The sequence below is a fragment of the Oryctolagus cuniculus genome, chromosome 12, assembly GCF_964237555.1.
Source record: "Oryctolagus cuniculus chromosome 12, mOryCun1.1, whole genome shotgun sequence".
Lineage (NCBI taxonomy): Eukaryota > Metazoa > Chordata > Mammalia > Lagomorpha > Leporidae > Oryctolagus > Oryctolagus cuniculus.
The window spans coordinates 71,325,792-71,341,387 of NC_091443.1; the positions used below are offsets into that span (position 1 = coordinate 71,325,792).

At 40.5% G+C, this 15,596-nt stretch overlaps 1 protein-coding gene and 1 long non-coding RNA gene across 3 annotated transcripts in view; one reads left to right on the forward strand and one right to left on the reverse strand.

Annotated features, from left to right (window-relative positions):
* FBN1 (fibrillin 1) overlaps positions 1–15,596 on the reverse strand; it is a 259,234-nt gene that overhangs the window by 145,710 nt on the left and 97,928 nt on the right. The gene's annotated exons all lie outside the window — the stretch shown is intronic.
* Positions 4,952–8,517, forward strand: LOC103351111 (uncharacterized). Its single transcript, XR_007910427.2, has 3 exons — positions 4,952–5,014; positions 5,510–5,592; positions 8,380–8,517. It is a non-coding gene; the product is annotated as an uncharacterized lncRNA (long non-coding RNA).

Genomic DNA, 15,596 nt, shown 5'->3' on the forward strand with positions numbered 1-15,596 from the left:
GTCTGTTCTCCCTTACCACTTACTAGAGATTTATATCAGCTTGGCCAGACATTGGGGTTTCATCTAAAGCAGCTAGTTAGATATGTGCAGAAAGTGTATATGGTTAGAAAATAATAAGAGACAGCATTAAAAGCGGTTTAACATGCCCCAAGAGGCAAGCCCAACACCACAATTTTCTCCAACTGTGGAAGAAAAAACAACTTGCGCCAGAGTTTTGCTCTATGGATGTATTAACAGGTCTACATTGTATTCCCTTGGATATTTATGAAGCGTGTTAACAATAATTAAAATTGAATTTTCCAAACCTTTAAGAGTAAAAGCTAGGAATATAATATCAATGACCTTGGAATGTGTTATAATTGAATATCCATCATATTCACCACCCTGGTATTTAACTACTGATAGTGAAACTTCACAGCTCCTACTTGGAGCAAGTGTTCTTAGGGCCCATGCCCTGCAAATATCCTCAACTCAAACATATTTGCAGTCTTCTGCAGTTTTACAGCTGAAATACAGTACTGCCGGACTAGCAGCATTCAAATTTCTCTAGTCAGTGGTTCCAACTTGAAGACCATGGCTGAGATTCAGGACGTCCAAAGATGATGAAAATTATTCATCAATCATGGGGGACAAATTTGATAGATCTGAATACAGTGAAGTGGGCAATCACAAGTTTTCTCTTCCAGAAATCTAGAATTTGGGATTGAGGAGCACAGGTCTTCACTTCTGCAGATGTTCAAAACTTCCGGTGATGTTACCTTGGGTGCTATGGGGCAGCACACATATAAAAAGCACAGAGCTGACCACTTGCAAGAGATGGAACAAGTTCTGTAAGAAGAGCAGGGACAGAGTCCGCGTGGCTCTGGACAAAGACTGGGGAAGCATTTGGTTCCTGCTTCCAGCTCTTGGCAAAGCCTTGCCTCTTCATTTGCCCTTGAGTTCCTTCTACCCCAGGACATCCCAGTTTCTTTATTACAAATTCTTCCTTAATCTTAATGCTAGTTTTGTTACAACCAACAGAAGCTGACCTAATCCAGCATATGCATTTTTACCTCTTTGGAAGAAGAGAATGCACAACTAACTTTTGTCAGGTTCTTAGTAATGCCTGTGTTCAAAAAAGAGTAATAAACTCTGCACTAAGTAATATGAAGTAATTAATAAGAGTGTAGCACTACTTAGATAACTTGCCCAGCTTTACCACAAAGAGTTTTATTTTACTTTCCATTCTCAAAATAAGTAATAATAAAATAAATCCCCTCCCAGTTGGGAAAACAGATAAGCTTGCATGAAAGTTACCAGTCATAGCTAAATTGGTAGTTGATCCTTAGTTACACAAAGTTCCAGCTGATTGTCCCCAAACAGCAGCAGACATGTATTGATGGCTTTACCTCTCCTATTCAGGCAGAATACAATATATGGGAGAACAGAAAGGAAGGCACCCTAAAAGTCAGGTAACCCACATGCCTGTCTCAGTGCAGCCAGCAACTCCCTTACTGCACGTCTCAAGTAAGACATGCCTCCTCAAATGCCCTAAATAGCACTCTGGCCTCAGAATCAGCCCTTAAGGCATTTGGATCTGGCTAAAAAGCCCATGAGAGTTTCTCAGGCATGGAAAACCAAAGCACTGTGGCGAAAAATGACCAAAATGAAAGATTCCTGTGAATGATATCCCAGTGGAAAGAATGGCCATAAAGATGGAGGTACCTTTCTTTGAAGGGAGGAGAAAACTTCCACTTTGATTATGGCTCTGTCTAAATAAGGTCAGAGTTTGTGAACTCAAGAGGCTTCCAAAGCCTTGGCAGCTCATGACAAGAGCCTCGGGTGATTACTGACATCATAAAAAAGAGTGTCAACTGTTAAATAAACAACAGGAGTCACTGCACACATACTCCCCATGTAGGATCTCTGTCCTTAATGTGTTGTACTATGTGAATTAACAGTAAAACTAGTATTCAAACAGTACTTTACACTTTGTGTTTCTGTGTGGGTGCAAACTGTTGCAATCTTTACTTAGTATATACTAAATTGAACTTCTGTATATAAAGATAATTAAAAATGAATCTTAGTGATGAATGGGATGGGAGAGGGAGTAGGAGATGGGATGGTTTGTGGGTGGGAGGGAAGTTATGGGGGGAAAACCGCTATAATCCAAAAGTTGTACTTTTGAAATTTATATTTATTAAATAAAAGTTTTCAAAAAAAAAAAAAGATATGCCTCCTGTATGATGGAGTTTGAGTGACTGAGTGGTGAGCCACTCGGATGCACGGGTGGCCTTTGAGCTGGCCTGAGTCAAGACAGCAGCAGCCAAGTTTGGGAGAAAATATTGTTTCCACCTCACATGAAAAAGGGGAGTGTGTAGGAAGATGTCTCTCATAACTTTGCTACCAGCCTTGCTCCTCAATACACATCTTATTTTGGTGCATGGCATCAGCATGGTGCATGGCCAAGCTCACCAGGCCACCAACGGGGATCAGGGTGTAACAGTAGCCCTCACACCCCACACATAATCACCCTTAAAGGGAAGCATTTGGCACAGTGGTTAAGGAGCAGCTCAGACTGCTCACATCTGACAGCAGAGTGTCTGGGTTCAAGTCCTGGTTCCTTTCCCAATCACAGCTTCCTGCTAATGCACCTTAGGAGGTAACAGGTGCTGATCAAGTCATTGGATCCCTGACACCCACATGAGAGATTCCATTTGAGTTCAGGGCTCCTGTTTCTGACTGTTGTAGGTCTCTGGGGAGATAACCAACAGATGGAAGATATTTCTGAGCCTGTCTCTCTGCCTTTCAAATAAAATGAAAATGAATAAGAAAATTTTGTGTTAAAATCCTCCTAAATCCTATATAATTTACCACCTCCACAGATTCTTTATCTGCTCCTCCTGCAAAGTCTGCTTTATTGTAGACCCTCATTTCTTCTCAGGCTACAGGATTCAACCTAACTCAAACTAGACATTAAGGACCTTGTGACATGCTCTCTCTTCTCTACTCGAGTTTGTCTCTGCTCCCTTCCCTAAGTGCAATCTCTCTCTGGCCACCCTAAGAGTACCGCAGTTCTCAGCTCACAATATCTTTGCAAATGCCATTCCCTCTGATCGGAATGGCCTCCCTCTCCCTATTTTTCCAACAAATTCCTCCTCCTGGAGGTCAAGCTGGCTTTCTCCTTCTCTCCTCCAGGGCACTAAATATATTCCAAAGTAATTACCAATGTATAGGATTGTCTTTGTTCAGAATGTGAGCTCTAAAGATAAGTATTTTGTCCCATTTGTCTTCATATACCCACAGCCTAGATTAGTTTGTGGCATATTAAACATGAAAATACTCATGAATGAATGGATGGATAAGAAAGAAAATTGACATAAGGTAATCTAAATCCCTAATCTTTTGTAATACTCCTTTTTCCTTGAAGAATAATTCACTACTTATGACTCCACGGGTCTATCACACTTGACTTCTATCCTAGAACTCTTTTAATCAAAATGGCAGCAAACAAAGTTACTCTGAGTCAGTTTTCTCTAATTCCTGGGGGTTACAGATGTAGTAAAGGAAAGCCCAGACAGAGACTAACTACCAGTGTTCCCAGTTCTTCCATTTTTCCTTTTCTTCCATACAAACCCTAGTGACATATAACCAACATATTCTGCTATTCTTAAAAACAGATAATACCACTAACTCACAGTCTTTGGGACTACAGTTTAATCTATCCTGCAGGGATAATCTGTGTTCTAAATTTTCTCTATTCATTTCCTTAACTAATATGAACAAGAGTTGAGATATGCAACATTAAGCATAAAGGTGACTTGTAGATCCAATTCAAGCCTGGATTCATAAAGATCTTGGTTTGAGCAAGCCATACCCTCCTTAATTCCTTATTCACTAGCCATCTCCCAGGTAGGAGTGGACATGTGCCAGGTCTGGACAGTAAGATGAATGTGGAGGACTACAGAGGGTAGAGAGTCAATGACACAGTTTTAGTCCCTAATAAAATGAGACTCAGTCACCTGGACTGTTCCCTTGCCCTTTCATTGTTCTAGAAAGATAGGATGCCTGGAGGGCATCACCAAATCTGCACTCTTGAGGACAAATGTCCATGCACCAAGGAGGTGAAAGAGAAACAAAGAGGAGCCTCAGTCACTGAAATTTTTGAGCAGCTGACTCAGCATCAACTACTACTTACCTCCAGATTCATTTTTCACCTAAGAAAAATTCATCTCCATTTGTTTAAGTTGCTGAATTTGTCTATTACTTCCATTTAAACTCATCTCTAAAGCAGACCTCAAAAGCATGGATTTTGCTATTCTTTGACTATAATTGAGTGAATGAGCCATGAGTAAAATATTGCATTTCTTGAATTTTTATGTAGCATGTATTTAAAAGATTGAGGGCAAAAAGATTGAGCAAAGTAGGTCAAATGCCTAAACAAATTTCACCAAAATGCAAATGAGAATTCCAGATATGATTGCTTCATAAACTCATATTCCGAAAATCAACTTAATTTTCCTCCCTGGTTACTGAATAAAGTGTCTAATATTGGGACGTGACTTGACTTTAATAACCTGCCCTGAAAAACTTCTCTCTGATAACATGTACTTTTCAAATTAAGGCAACACAGAAATTGTCATATGCATCATTACCATCATAAGAGTAATGCCAGCTGTCAATTGTAAGACATTACATTTTTTAAAAAATAAGCTTACTAATATCTCAGTAGGGTAGCCATGTTTCCTAATTCAGTTTTTTTTAAGAAGTTGAAATATTATGAACGTGATATGCCCTCAACAGAAAATAAAAACCATTATCCCCTCCCCTAGGTTCCTGAATGTTATTTGTTACCATAGCAATCATGCAGATACAAACAAATATAGTAAACATATGGAAATAATGGAATTCTGGAGCTATTACAAAACAGTGGCAGATTTCGAACTCTGTCAGTAAGAATGGATTGACAAAGAAAAGAACTATGTAGACACACAGGGGGATTATGGGTAAAGAGACATTGGAAGAGCATCAAAAGGTAATTATTGCATTCACAGCAACATGGAAATGTATCCAATCTTTAAATAGGGTAACAGTACTGATTTGTTATGCAAACACAGATGGTTTATAGAACAGTAAAAAAATTTGCTATATAATCTATTGTTTTGGCTCAGGGAAAGGATAGACAATGAACTTTTATCATACTTTTCTTTCCTCTCCCTGTCTTCATTCTGTGAGTGTGAGAGGAACCATTTTTTTAAATCCAGATGTTGTTATTAATTTGAAAAGATTCATCCAGACCTTGGAAAGCCTTCTGATGACAAGTCTGATTTGAAGGAAATGTAGAGCCCTTTAATACAGGAAATTCCATAATTATGAGCTGGTTGTGCTTCAAACGTTTCTGTATAAGATGAGCATAGGAATTTCATTTTAGAATTGGAAAGAAACTTATAGAAAAAAAAGAAAAGAAAATGAACATTTGCAGAGCTTGATGCTGGCGACCTGAACAAGCAATCTCCTTTCATTCTTACAGTTCTCTGAAGGAAAACTTCTACTTCACAAACGGGGAAACTGAGGCTTCCAGTAAGGTTAAGAGACTTCACGGTTATACAAAGAGTAAGTGGCAGGGGTTGATGTGGCTCAGTGCGTTCAGCCACCGCCTTCAACACCACCATCCCATAAGGGTGCCAGTTCTAGTCCTGGTTGCTCCACTCCCAATCCAGCTCCCTACTAATACGTCTGGGAAAGCAGTGGGAGATGGCCCAAGTACTTGGGCCCCTGCCACCCTGGCTGAACCCCAGCCATTTGGGGTGTAAACCAGTGGATGGAAAATTCTCTCTCTCTCTCTCATTTTGTCTGTCTGTCTCTCCTCCCCTCTCTGTAACTCTGCCTCTCAAATAAATAATCTTAAAAGAGTTAAGTGGCAGAACGAAAATTCAAATATTGCTATTTCAGATTCTGAAATTTGTGCTTTCCTCACTATGTCATTCTCAAAGAGGCCATGTGACTTATACAGGGTAAATTTAAACTTAGAAAACTGATCTTTTCAACGTTACACAACAAATAGTAGCAGATGAGATTAAAACTGAAATCCCTAAAACACCAGATCAGGTCCCGTCTGTTACTACATGTCTCTTATTCAGCCTCACCACAAGATGAAATCATGGCCTTCAAGATTAAGGCAAAGTTTGTATGCGCTTCAAAGTCCTTGTCCTCAAAAGCCTCAATCTTGAACTACACTTAAACCCTTAGTTTGCTGTTGAAGTGTTGCTTGCATGAAATGCAAATTACCTCAGTTGTGCTTTCCCCTAAAGTACAAAGCCACAGAAGTAATTTTAGTGTCAGCTGGAAAATATACATAATAAAATTTACGACAGGGAAAGGCACTGTGACACACAGGTTAAGTGTCCCATACTAGAATGCCTAGGATGGAGTCCGCGTCTCTCCTTCTGATTTAGTTTCTTGCTAGTACACCTGGGAAGCAGCAGATGATGGCCCAGGTATTTGCTCCCTGACTCCCACATGGGAGACCCAACTGGAGTTCCTGACTCCAGGTTAGCCTGGCCCAGCCCTAGCTGTTATGAGCATTTGAGGAGTAAACCAGCAGGTAAGATCTCTCTTTCTATCTCTTCCTCTCTCTTTGTCACTGTGCCTTACAAATAAATTAAATAAATAAACCTTATTTTTTAATATGACAAGGTACCTCTGGGAGGAAGCAGGAGATGGGAAAGGGAATCCCACATAGGAGTCAGTAATGGGTTAGTATTTAAGTTAGGCACTGGGCATTCCTTTATTTTTTTATATCACGTTTCCTTTAAATATGTTATATAGTACATTGAAAATGAGTTATAAGTAGAAAAGTAAGTCACATTCACATTGTTTCTGCAAACTGAGATAGACCTATGTAACCAGGGACAAACTGTTTACTCTCTGATCCTCACTTTCCTAACTATGGGCACAGATAATAATCAGGTATAAGAATGAAAACTGCAAGAACTATGAGATAAAGTATGTAAAACATTTAATCTTGTGTCTTATTGTACCTCCTTCTATGATAATCATATTATGATAAAATGATTCTTTTTACCTATGATGCATCATTTGATTGAACTGGTCTTTTTTTGTACATTATTCAAATGTGTGGTCATGTTAAGAAGCTGTGTAGTATGTCCCACTTAAACATGGCATGCAAGGATGATGTGTGCATTTCAGACATGTTCCTTCACATCTTGTTCCCTCCTTTTGCCCTTACCTTGTGTTCCCTCCTTGATCCAAGACTAAACTGTCCCAGCACTGAAAATCCATGCTCAGTTAAAGGCTGTCAGGCTAATCCTGGCTGCTTATTATTGAGAAGCTTGCATAACCCTCTTTAGCCCAGCAGGAGTTTCCAGAGCTCCAATCCCCTTCACAGACTCACACCAGCCCACGTCTACACACAGCAGAAATCTGGGAAGACTCTTTGGCATTGGCTGTATTTCCCAAGAACATGTCTAGCTCACTCATCCCAGAGTGCCTTTTCCTCTTCAAAAGTCTTTTCTCATGCTTCAAGATCAAACTTAAATGCTACATTCTGCAAGAAAACTGTCCAACTTCATGGTAAGTCTAAATGAACATCATCTTCTGAGCTTCCATTGCACATTGCATGGCGTATTACATTGCCTATTTGACAGTCACACCGTTTGGCCTTGTGGTACAGTGAAAAGCACATAGGACATAGTCAACTAGATGATACATTCCCCAGGAGGAGAGACAGCCTTTTTTTTTTTTTTTTTTAAATCTCCGAACTCTTATCCTTTATCTTTAACTACCAGCAAAAAAAAGACACCCAATATATGTTTGTTGAATCAAACTGTTAACTAGGTTCAAACATTGTTCTTGCTTCCATTTGGGCCAGGCACAGCCACCAAAAATCACACACATTCCTTGGAAGAGCTCATGTGAAGTTAATTAGACAAGTTAATTAATTCTCCAACCCAGCAGGTTATCTGAACTGAATGTACCCAACTCATCTAAATGCAAAGACAATAAACAGGCCTGCCTTCTACTTGGTTAATGGGGGCTTCTGAAAGAAATTTTCTTCTGTCTCTATCACTCTAATGTTTCCCATGTAGAAGATTGTAAGCTAAAAGGCTTTTCCAAAGTAATATTCCACAAATGCATCATATCTCAAAGTCAATTTTGCTCTATACCATTCCAAGGGAAAATACCACATCTCTGAATTTAATTTTGTTACCTTTATAAATCATATTCATGCATAACTCAACCACTTAGTAGAATAAGACTGTAGGGTAGCACGTAGGGTACCTCATAGGCCAATGCCACTCTCCTTGTATGACTGGAATCTTGGTGCACTTTTATTTAAGACATTTTATGACTCACCTTCAATTTCTATCCCATTCATAGGATGAAACCACCAAGAAATAGTGGTTGGAAAGAAGATTTAAAACCAAGCACCAACCATGGCAGATTTGAAATCCAGTCAATGCCAGCCAAATATGAACTCAAAAGTGCTCATAAGAAGGGACTAAGGTTTACAAAACAATCCTCTTAGATGAGCTAAATACAAGAGAATCAGAACCATATGGGTTAAATTCCCCTTGAAATACTCATGGATTTAAAATTAAGTGGAAAAGTGCTTGGCACAGCATAAATTCCAAGCATTTGAAATGCAGTTAGAAATCATTTTCTTTGAGACCTGAAAGGATTCCTGAAGATATGCTGCACAAACACCAGGTATTCTTATAGCAATGGCAACTACTTCTCATAGTGACAATAGTTCAAACTATGTAACAGAAGAACCTCAATCTGAATCCCAGCCCTACCTAGTATTAACACTGTGCCACTCCATAGCCTCAATCAGCCTTGAGGCTGGCATGTGTCAAATACAGACAGTAACAGTTCCTTTCAGTGTCCTTACAGTTAGGGTGAAATATTATATGTAAAATACCTACAATTATCTCAAGCATGGTTTTTATCAGTTATATTTTTTAAAGCATTACTCTAAAAGGGGTCAATAATGAAGTGATTTAAGAAAAAGCTTCTTAAAGTAGCATAAAACATCCAAGAGGGACAGTTTAATAAGCAGAACCACCTGTCCCAACTTATAGACTTTAGGATATCCTTTAGAAGACTGTGTGGGTTAAAGGAGGGACTTTGAGATACCTAGGCCCGTGACTAAAAGGTAAGTTAACTGCATTCTATGAAAACTACAAAAAGAAAGCCCATGTTTCATTGAAAGAAGCAAGTGGTGTGTTGAAAGAAAAGCAGGTAGAAACCAAATCCCTCTTCATTCAAGAGTTTGTTAATCTTGTGTCAACCCCTGATGTCATGATCAGAACATTCCTTAGAAAAAACATCAATTCCAACTTTTCTCTGTAGATGAAAAACCCGAAACTAAGCAGCGAAATGATGTGTCCAAGGTCACATGGTGATTGGATAGTACAGCCGGCACTAGAACTTGAGTTTCCTGCCTCTGGTCCAGTACTATTCTCACTAAATCATGTTACTATTCTGGACGCAAGCCTAATAAACGCGGGTGCCAAGTGGCAACTGGTTTCCCCTCCCGAGGAGCAATGGAAGGGGCAGCAGAGTCCTTTTTCACCTTGGAACATGCCAGAGATGGCGTCAAGAAAGCCAGGTTTAAAACAGGTCAGCCAGCAGGGTTTGTCTAAAGCACAGCTGAGCAAGCTGCAATCAAGCCAGGATTCCGTCAGTACAACGGGTGTGTCAGCGACAAAGTCGAGTGAATGCCGTTCAAGCCAAATATTCATTGAGAAGACTCGGTAAGATAGGTCCAGGTGGGGGAAGCAAAGAGAAAATGATTAGGTGAAGGTTGAAAAAAGGGTGCTGGATGACTGGGTTTTCCTCTACAGCATCCCTCTTGCACTGAGGTGGCTCTGAGCACACTTAGCTGTTTGTGGAAGTTCCTCAAGACATTTGCCATCACTTGGTATGCTTGCATTTGCAAGATTCCCACTTCAGAAAAAAATCTGAATGCTGACACCATGCCTAAAACATTATTAAGCCATGAGCAGATGACTTTGCCAAAATGAAGGCTTTGGGGTCTGAATAATTAAGCACCTCTGGTAATGACTAAGTCAAAAGTTAAAGTGTTTTTTTTTTTTTTTTATTTCTCCGTTCAGATATAGTCTTCAATGAAAAAGAACTCTTAAATAAGGTGAACATAATGATTAGCACCCAAGTACTCTGAGCCAGGCTAAGCTACCATTCAACCCCACATCCTACCACTCTAATTTGAATACTCCTTGCTCCATATGAACTGTTTGATCTTTGATCCTACAACATATTTTGTGTATTTCTAGGCACATTCTTCAGTTAACTTCAACCATTTTCTTTCCCAGAATATATCTTCCCCTAGTTTACCTAAACAAGGTGGGACAGGATATAAAAAGTCAAAAATATTTGAGTACTCCTTTAAGCATCATTTCAATTACAGCATTATTAGCATGCTAGTATATCTTGGTAATTACAGGAGGGAAGGTTTATATTATTAGATCTATTCCAAGTCAGGATATAGAACCCTTTCCAAACGGATTCTCCCTCAAATGCGGTGAAGGTAAGCATAAATTATCTACGTCGTTCCATGGCCCAGTTGAGCAAAGCATAAAGCTATTTTGCTAAAGTCAGGGCTGTTCTGGCACACTGACAACTAGCTTTGGAAATTCTATACCTAAGAAGTTGGACAGAATTATGAAAAGGCAAAGGAAAATCATATAAACCAGCAAAATATCTGGCTACAGTATATATTAATATAAGAACAGAAATATATAAATAGAAGAAGGATCAGATTTGGAGCGGAGGTTTAATAGGAATGGATATCAAATGTGTTTTCAAAGAAGCAACGCCTGCGGGATAAATCAACTGTTTCTCTGTCAGCCAATTTTCGTGATGCCATAGCGACCTTCGAAGCAATGCGGGAGTACCTGTGGGTGCTAGCTAGCTCCAAATTTCCTGTTAAAGCTTACTCAGTGGGCTACGGAGCTCCCCAGAATACCGTTAGACATATATCCTTGTAGAGAAATCCCACTTACCAGATCTTGGGATTCCCACAGGGAACAAGCAGGGTTGATTTATCTGAAGTTCAGACTAAGAAGCAGGTGAACAAAAAGGCATTCCTCACTCAACACATGCCCCAAGGGCTTTGCTAAATGTAAAGCACAGAAACCAGAAGTCTGCTTAGAAATAAGCTTTGACTGCAAGTTCCTGGAAATATTGAACACAGAGCAGAGCACTCGAAAAGGGAGTTGAGGGCGTTGTGTACTGCAAACCATTTGCTCTATCTTAGGTATGTGCTCCTTTGACAATTTATTGGCTGCAACAGCCTGCTTTCTTTCTTAACAAATTGTAGCCACAAATATATTATGTCTCAGGAATCTTGAGACCCCTTCGAAAGGGAGCTCTATCCAATACTCCAAGGCTCCAGGCACTTTCAGCATCGGCAGAGAGCTCTCCAGGAAGTCTGGCGGGCGGAGGCTGGGTTCCCCCAGACTGAAACCCAAGAACTCTCTTATTAGAGGAGTCTGACTCAAGTGAAAGGCCTGCCGAGGACACAGACCAAGGACAAGCAGCAGACCTCTGCGGGGAGCGAGGGTCCTAAGCAAAGCAGAGTTTTTACAACCTCTAAAAGCCTTCTGCCAACCCAGCTGAGCTATGCCTGTATGGATGTGAACTAAGGAAACAATGTAAATTTCCCTAACTTCCCAGAATGCCTGAGTGAATGCTGAGACAACTGCCAAGAGGCTTCTGCAGCATTCAAGTGCAGAAAACATTGACTCTGGCAATGCAGAAGAGGTTGAAAGAAATGATGGCAGGGAAGTTTCCAGGTCTAAGTGGCAGAGAAATGATGAAAAAAATATATTGAAAGAAAGACAGAAGGTACTGAATCCTTTCACAAGAGCTGGCCAAAAACTCTTATTTTTAATTAATTAACTTATAAAATTTTATTTGAAAGGTTGAGGGGAGAGAGACAGAAAGAGAGAGAGAGAGATCTTCCATCTGCCAGTTCACTTCCCAGATACCCCCAACAGCCAGAGCAGGTCTCACTGAAACCAGGAGCCAGGCACTTCATCTGGGTCTCCTATGCGAGCAGGGACCCGAGGACTTCAGCCCTCTCCTGCTGCCTTCGTGGATGCACAGTAACAAGAAGCCAGAATCAGAACTGGAGCGACGACTCAAGCCCAGGTACTCTGACATGAGATATGGGTATCCCCAGCTGTGTGTTAACCACTGTGCCAAATGCCCACTCTATACCCACAAAAGTCTAGGGCGACAAAGCCCATCCAGTTGTTTAGTATGTCCATCATTTGCCTTCAGTCACCTACTACCTGCAAGAGTTAAGTTCTTCCATTTCTGCTTAGCATATGTGGAAGGCAAAAAGTAATGAATGCTACTCGGGAGAAGCCAGGATTGTGTAACAGTTTTGAGGCAAGGATGCAGAACTCATGGACGCTTCTTTACCAATGAACCTACCAAAGCTGTATGAATCTGCTATTGTCGGAAACCAAGCTCACCCTGGATACTGCTACCAATCAGTTTGTTTTCTTTTTCAAATGCCCTTATCTGAAACCATGCTACCCAAGTATTACACACCAAAAGCCAACAAAGGATCCTTCTGGTAATCTGGCTCTGCCTTCTATAACCCAGTTACTCAAATCTCTTATTCTTTAACTTTCTGTTCCTTATATTTAAAAATTAAGATCAGAATACATTTCTCAGAAGGTTGTGATAAGGATTAAATGAGATACCATATATCAAATGCTTACCTCAGTGGGTGCTTAATAATAGTTGCTGTTACTTATGGAGAGAGTAAGAGTCAAATGTTTGTTATTCTCTAGGAATTGGGATTCTCTACCCTTCAAAGTTTGTGCTATGTAATATGAGATCTCCTAGAATAGTTGAAATTTGCATAATTTGGTATATATTAGATCTGTAGATATTCCTTGTCTTCACATGAGCATGTTCTTATACCCTAATTACAATCCAAGTTCCTGAAATTGAGGACCTATGTTTTCACTTTCTTTTGGATTTCTCCAAAAGACTTTAACAAAAGTTGCCTTAGCCCTGAGTATCCCATAAACTCAAGGACTCTAACGCTGGAAGGGGCCCTGGAACCTGTTCCATCCACGCCCCTTTCATGTCACAGTGGATCAGACCCACACTGGAAATTAGACACTCCACCCCTCTACTGCAGCATGCAGCCTCTCTGGGTCACAACTTCCTCATCTGAACAGCAGAGATAGCACCATCCTAGCTGCTCCCCAGAGTTAGCAAGGCTACACCATGTATTCAGAAACAATCAGCAATTTGAAAACAATGAGTTTTCATAATTATTATCACAGACTAGAAAACTAAGTCTCAAGAGGGTTGAGTGATTTGCCCAAGGTCACTGAAACCCCAGTGATGAGAGGCCTACCAAGGAGGGGCTTTAAGATCCTGGGTATAAGTACTAAATTACAATGACTTATCTTTTCAAGCTAATTAGTGATTTCCTTAAAACTCGCTGAATCTGCAGTCCTTCCCTTCCTGGCTCTGACCTTTAGAATTGTTCATTACCTTCTACACTCTAGAGAATTTGTTCATCTACCCTGTGAAGAGCCAGAGCTAGTAGGCAAAGTTCTAAGTCTTTATATTATCCTAAAATTCATGAATAGGCAATGCATTCATAGAGTTCACAAATCAAGAAGCATAGAAAACTTTCCTTCTCCCTTTACTTCCCCTCCAACCAGTCTTCTCATTGTACTAGCATCCTAAAAATTCACCCAAAGTAGTTTTTATAAAAACACAAGCAGACTGATATATTCAATGTTAAGCTCCATTAGACTCAATTCAAAATTTTTAAAAATCATATGTATTTATCTTGTTAGGCTTTATCAACAATTTCAACAATTGATCCAACTCTTAGACTATAGAACAAAATCTCTCTTTCTAAATTAGAGGTTTCAGCTCCCAAGTTGTAATAATATTTTTAATCATCTTTAAAGCTCATATCTAGAGGAAGGTGTTTAGCACAGCAATTAAGGCACCACCTGGGACACGTGCATCCCAAATCAGAATGCCTAGTCCATTCCTAGCTCCTCTGCTTCAGATCTAGCTTCCTGCTAATGTGCATCCTGGGGAGCAGAAGATGATGGCACAAATATCTGGGCCCCTACCACCCAGCTGGGAGAATCGGATTGAGTTCTGGGCTCCTGGCTCCAGCTTGGCAAAGCCCTGGCTGTGGCAGGCATCTGCAGAGTAAACAAGCAGATAGATTTCTCTCTCTCTCTCTCTCTCTCTCTCTCTCTCTCTCTCCCTGCCTTTCAAATAAAGTGAAAATAAATAAAACTTTTAAAAATAAATTAAGCTGATATTTGAATGGTCTGTACAGTCAACAAACTCAGCAATGCAGAATATGCAGGCAGGTCATTCTTGAGGGTTAGAATTCCAGAAAAATGACTTAGTAGATGGCTTTCCCAGGGAAGGGGGTCTTGAGGTTGCCTGGCATAAGACCAAATTTCAGTGTATGTAAGAATCACTGAGGAGCTTGGACTGAACTCCAAATAATTCTGATTCCACTGGGGACCAAGAATCACAGTTTTACTGAACTCCCAGGCATATGATGTAACTGGTCTGCAGACCACACTTTGGGAAACCTGGACTGGGGGTTAAGAGAATAGATTCAGCTCTAGACTCCCATCCATTGGCTATGTGACCCTTGATTAGTAACTTCAGTTCACTGATCTCTATAGAATCCTCTACAGAAAGTAGAGATGGGCCCGGATGACAGCTCCCCTTGTACAGGCCCATGCTATGATACTGTGATAGTAAGGGCAATTTTGTTTGACAGTAGCCACAAGAGACTGTGGGTCACTGTGTGATGTGTCTACTTTAGGGAAACTGCCTATTCTGAAAGAGGATACAATAGAGTAAGCTACAGTTCCTCTTTGCTTTAATAAATGTATTCTTGCGGGACAGCACTGTAGTGTAGGAGATTAAGCCCCACCTGTAATGCTGGCATCTCATATAGGCACCAGTTCATGTCACAGCTGCTCCACTTACAATCCAGCTCCCTGCTAATGGCCTGGGAAAGCAGTGGAAGATGACCTAGGTGTTTGGGCTCCTGCCACTCACATGGGAGACCCAGATGAAATTCCTGGCCCTTGGCTTCAGCCTAGCCCAGCACTGGCCATTGCAGCCATGGAAGATATTCTCTCTCTCTCTCTCTCTCTTTCTCTCTCTCTCTCTTTGTAACTCTGACTTTCAAATGAATACAAAATCTTTAAAAAATAATTTTTCAAATGGTGCTTGAGTTGTGTATTACAAATGTGAAATGAATCGGTCTCAGAGAGCTCAAAACAGAACAACCCTCTTCGTGCATAGGCATGGAAGTTTTGGGTTTTCTCTGACCTCAGAATCAACCCTTGAGGCTTCCTGGTCGGACTGAAAGCCCTGTGAGAGCATCTCAGGTATGGAAAGCCAAGACTCTGTGGCAAAAAATATCCTACACAGAGGATCCCTGTGAGACCTCAGTGGAAAGAAAGGGTCATCAAAGAAGGATGTACTCTTCTCTGAAGGGAGGAGAGAGCATTGACTTTGCTTATGGCCATGTCCAAATGCTGATG